This window comes from Mauremys reevesii, linkage group 2 (assembly GCF_016161935.1).
Source record: "Mauremys reevesii isolate NIE-2019 linkage group 2, ASM1616193v1, whole genome shotgun sequence".
NCBI classification, from domain to species: domain Eukaryota; kingdom Metazoa; phylum Chordata; order Testudines; family Geoemydidae; genus Mauremys; species Mauremys reevesii.
In genome coordinates, this window is record NC_052624.1 from 75,366,812 (window position 1) to 75,372,566 (window position 5,755).

At 42.8% G+C, this 5,755-nt stretch overlaps 1 long non-coding RNA gene across 1 annotated transcript; it reads right to left on the reverse strand.

Moving 5' to 3' along the window:
• Positions 1–977: 977 nt before the first annotated feature.
• LOC120398969 lies at positions 978–4,364 on the reverse strand. Its single transcript, XR_005594851.1, has 2 exons — positions 4,057–4,364; positions 978–2,065 (listed from the first exon to the last, which is right to left on the reverse strand). It is a non-coding gene; the product is annotated as an uncharacterized LOC120398969 (long non-coding RNA).
• Between the last annotated feature and the right edge of the window lie 1,391 nt (positions 4,365–5,755).

Below are 5,755 nucleotides of genomic sequence, written 5' to 3' on the forward strand. Positions count from 1 at the left end.
AACAGAACAACATCACAAAGTGAGCCCGGCGATAAATTTGTGGCTAAGGAAATATGAGGAAGGATAAAGGAGAAAAAACTATTTCTCTGACTTCGAAACCTCAACCTCTCAAAGTGCCACTGAAGGTTGTAGTGCAACATCACACCCAACCTTCCTGATTCTTGCCCTATGACTCAGGTAAAACATTTCTAAATCAGTCATACTTTTTAATAGCATTGAATCAGACACAATATTTAAACAGAGTTGATTTCCACAAAGAAAACCATTAGAAAGATTTTCTGCATTTGTAAAGAATTTGGAGGAACAAAGCAAGCGTAACCAGAACTCTGCCTGTGGACTTGGTGGAGAAACAGCTGGTTACATCTGATTCTGATTTGGAGGTTCTTAGTTTTTTTCCGTAGCCTATATTAAAACTGAATGCTTATTTTCCCCTGGAAGCCTATCCTGAAGAAGCAATATACTTTAGCTTTTCCCTCCTGAAGGAAATACTAAATTATATTGTTTTAGTTAATCCAATATTTTATAAAATCCCAAGGGTTTTAAGAGAATATGCTGACTTAATGTCAGTCATTGTGGTGGTTAATTACTGTAATGGTGGGTATCAATTTAAATGTAATTTGAAAAGCTCAGACTCTTCAAAATGCTTATGATTGGATGTCTGTGATTAATTTTGAATGGGAAAAGCATATATTCTGCACCACATACATTTCAGTACCTCTAAGCCAAGTACTTTAAACAGTTTCAATCTTACACGTTTGAACATAAAGTCGTGAGAGACATTATCAGGCTCAGTTTCCTTAGAATGGATAAGCAGATGTTATAAACAACATAGAGAAGTGTTGTAATAATTGGGCCTACAAATTTACCCTCATTGTGAGTTCAACTGTGAAAAGTGAGTGAAAGTTTATAAAATGTCACAGTAACCTATAATAACAAAGGCTGATGGGAAAAGGTACAAAACAGAGACAGAGACTGAATTAGTCCAAACAAAAAGGCTTAGATATAATTCAAGGACTGTGCTAAGATCATGCTTGGTAAACAAAAGAAGTGTGGGACTGAAAATCAATTAACCAAAACTGATGTATTGGAAATTAGGCCTAACTGATAGATATAATAATGAGGGGATGGGCTACTCCACTCATCTCTTCCTTTTGGGGTCCTCAGAAAGAGACTTTGTGGGGTGAAAATTAGCAGAGGCTACCTTGACACTGGCTGACTGAAAAATGGGGAAGAGTTGAGCATCACCATCATGGCTGCCAACTCCACCATCTCCTGGGACCACAGGATCCACCAGGAGACCATTGTACCTTCTTTGTTGTGATCCTGAGAAATGTTCTCATGAGCCCGGGGCAGAGAGAGGGACCCAGATGACTTTGCCACTTCCACTGGCTCTGGCTGAATCCTGAATACCAGTGGGATGTGAGACTTCGTTACCTGCTCTTTAGTATCTTCTTTTCCTTCTTCACCTTATTTCTTCTATCTTTTACCCTTCTCTTTTTGCCATCTGTCTAATAAGAGTCTGGCTTGGTCAGCCAAGATTGCATATTTTATAACACGGCAGTAAACTTGTGATCAGAGATGCAGATAAAAGCAATGCCCTTGACAACCTGATGATGATACAAGTTTGTCAGGTCTCAGAGTGGCTGATAAGATCATGGGCTGGGCTTGTGTTTTTCCAGCAATAAGGTTTCAAATGAGAGTCAACATCAGTGATAGAAGCTGCATTTTCTATCTTTACTGTTCTTTCCTTTCCCCTTTTGTGTGTTTTTCTTGTTTTATTTTCTAGGAAATGGGTTTGGACTTTAACAACAATAGCAACAATGGCAGCTCCAGTTCACCTCAACTCACGTCTTTTCTTTTTCCCAAATTACTATCTTTGATACAGTCTAAAATACTGGTTCTCAATCTGTGGTCTGTGGACCCCTGGGGGTCCGCAGACTACATCTAAGATTTCCACCCCAGTTTGAAATTTTTTAGGGGTCCGCAAAAGAAAAAAGATTGAGAACCACTGATTTAAAAGGTGGTCAGCCAAGGTTTTTCTCTTCTTTCTAAAGATCCTCTTCAGCTAAAGGGAAAGGGAACAAGAAATATGGTTAAATGAAAGCCTTACTTAATATTTTACATTTCATACACTTTAACTCTTTTTCTATATCTTTAATAAACGGTTAAAACAATGTTTATTGATGTTTGCCATGGTACTAAACAGTCTGAGGTTTCTGTATATCAAACCCCAAACCTTGTTTAAAACCGTTTAATGTTGGACAGTGACAGGGTCATATTAACACCTTGACTTTTTGCGCCCATTTATTCCATGCAAATTAATACAAGAGAGGTCTTCCTCCCTTAAATATCAGCCGTTGGGCAGAGGTTGACAGTGTATCGGGAAAGAAACTAAAGCTAGTATGTGGTCTCTAGGCATAGTGAATAGGAAAATCTCTCTTAAACAGAATCCATCATACTTTATTTCCTCTAAAACAGGGGTGGGCAAACTACAGCCCATGGGCCAGATCTGGCCCATCAGGGCTTTGGATCCGGCTCAAGGGATTGCCCCCTGTGGTGCCGCAGGCCCCGCGCCATTCTCAGAAGTGGCCAGCACCATGTCCCTGCACCCCCCGGGCCCTTGCCTCCAAGCACTGCCCCCCACCGCTCCCATTGGCCGGGAACAGGGAACCGTGGCCAATGGGAGCTTCAGGGGAGTTACCTGGAGTCATGGCACGGACAGCGCATGCAGAGCCCTCTGTCCCCCATCCCCCAGGGGCTGCAGCACTTCCTGGAGTGGTGCAGGACTGGGGCCAGGGCAGGCATGTAGGGAGCCTACCCTGGCCCCGGGGCACACTGCTGCCACCCCGGAGCTGCTTTAGGTAAGCGGTGCCAGGCCAGAGCCCAAACCCCTCCTGCACCCCATCCCCAAGTCCCTGCCCTAAGCCCCCTACCTGCACCTCGCACCCCTCAATTCCCTGCCCTGAGCCCCCTCGTACAACTTGCACCCCTCCACCCCACCCCCTGCCCTCCCTGCTGCACCCTGTACCCCTCCTGCACCCCAATCCTCTGCCCTGAGCCCCCTCCCACAGTCTGCACTCCTCCTGCACTCCTGCCCTGAGCTCCCTCCTGCACTCCTTACCCCTCCTGTACCCTAACCCCCTTCCATGAGCCCCCTCATGCACCCTGCACCCCCTCCTCTGCCTCAATCCCTTGCCCTGAGCTCCTTCCTGCACACTGCACCCCTTCCCACACCCTGCACTCCCTCCTGCTCCCCAACCCCCTGCCCTGGCCCTGCATACAATTTCCCCACCCAGATGTGGCCCTTGGCTCAAAAAGTTTGCCCACCCCTGCTCTAAAAGATACCGTAAATTTTACAATAGTATAGAAAATTATATACAATCAACAAGATTCATATATTGTATGGGTCCAGTCCTCAAATTGAAGACTTCTGTCCTGTGTTATAATTGTCTTTGTGGGAGACTTGTTTCATCTTGTTGTCAATTCTCATGTGCTAGATATTTACAGAGTTTATTGAAAGCTCGATTTTAATGTCACCGTTGTCTAGGAATGTCAGCTCAAATACTTCCCTGCTGTAATCCCACTGACTTCATCTGGGACTGTTGTGTCTGCCAGCTGGTGCCAGAATCTAAAATGGACATTGTTGGTCAGTAAAGTCCCCATCTCATAGGTTATCAATTTGTTGTGTGTCCAGAGCAGCTGAGAATCAAACCGATCTTATACTCAAGTGACAGCAGCTCCCTCTGATCTTAAAAGAAGCCTCACCACCAAAGTGTGCTGTTTATTTCAAATGAAAGTCATGTTTCACATATTTTACATTATCTGCCTTTGCTGAGAACAGCACTTAGGAGCTGATCCTGCAGTTATTTATCATTGTTATACCTTCCAGCTAGAGCTATGCTGTGTCTCAGGTACTAGAGCAAATTTAACCAAGAAGCGTGGCTTTGTTCTTGCCACCCAGGTCACACTCTGCCTGTGAACAGATTCTCTCTATATTCCCAAACAAATAACACTAAGGAACCTGGAGAGTTTTGTTTTTAAATACATAAATCCTACCAGACAGGCAATAAAGTTGGCAGCCTACCATCTTTGAAAGCTGTCTCAGCACCTCTTGGCCTATCGCTCTTCTCTGGCACTTGTTAAGAATACAGCTTTAATCTAACCTAAAAGATTGACTTCAGTCAGGCGCAGTAACTATGGATGCTAAATTTGCTCCACATATCAATGCTCTAGAGGGTTGTCTGCATAAGCAATCATCTCAAATGGATTTTGTTGTGGAATAATAGAGCGGAGAGTTGGAACACCTTGATAAACTTTGCTAATCTACAGTAAAGATAAACCAAGTCCTTTCCTCCTAAGCCAAAAACTAGTCACAGCAGATACAAAGCCTCTTCCAGGGCTTTCTATTCTTTATTGGAATGTTGATAAAAATTCTGAATACTGATGTTAGTGTTAGATCATAAATACTGTATAGAGTTCAGTAAGATTACCAGTTCTCAATGCACAAAGAACTGGAGTTTGCATGCTTTGGGATTTCACAATCTCTCAATGTTTTCAGGAGCATAGCCTTGGAATGCCTCTTAAATTGTTAAGAGGTAAAACCAGAATGGGCTATTGCTAGTAAGAAGTTGGACCAGGTCCCACTACAGAAGATCAGATGGAGGGAACAGGCCACCTGTCCAACCCACCCCACAAAAAGAGACAAGCCTGAGAAGGCCTGGGCCTTGCTATCCCTCCATCCCATCCCCAAGATTAAATACAGTATGCAATGCGGAGCAAGAGCCTCTAGTTTGGGGAGAGACGAAACTGGGCTTTGTAGAAAAGATCTCACAAGATCTTGATAGTACAGATAAACTTCAGATAATTATCAAGCATTTGAGTGCTTATCTGGACCAGAACTCCAAACCTTTTAAATACCTTCCATCATCAGTTTGTGTTGCATTTATAAAAGCAAACATCCTATCTGAATCTATATGATATGTAGTTTATTTAGAAGGTGTTGGCGCTGTAGGGTTTTGGTTTTTGTTTTTTTGTGTTTTTTTTCACATTTTACATTAACATTTAGTAACCTTGAAATTGTATTGGCAATATTAATTTTGCTTGACATTTACAATATATAAAATCATATTGTTTAATGTACTGTAGATAAAAATTTATTTTATCTTATCTGATTTTTTAACATAGTCCCACTGAATAAAAGAAGTTGTTTGCCTTTGTTTTAAGAGGCTCTGGAAATGTTTTCTCTTGAAGTTCCGAGCAGCCTTGTAATTTTTAATCATTTGCACTTTTGTACACACCTACCTTGTGTGTGGGGTGGGTGTGTGAGATGGGTTAACCCCGTCCCACCTCCTGGGGTACTGTCTGTTGTGCTGGGGTCTCACTGAGACCGCCCTTTCCACCAGCCTGTGTTTCCTCACCTTGTTTTGCTGTGCTAGGCTGTCAAGCACACACATGCAGGTAAGGCCACACTCAGATGCAGACACAGACTGAAATCAGCTCTATGTGGGAGCACTTAGCTAGGAAAAGGGCCAGCACTCAAGTGCACACCTCCTTTGGGGTATAAACCCAAAATAATATAGAAAGATCTGCAGAGCGCAAGCTCATAAAAATTTGCCCTCTCCCTCAATGTGGAGAGAGAGATGCACAGCTTTTTGCTCCCTCAGATATTAATTGTACAAACTGGGTTTTGAAACAAACAAGAAATAAGTTTATTAACTACAAAAGGTAAATTTTAAGTGATTATAAGGGATAGCAA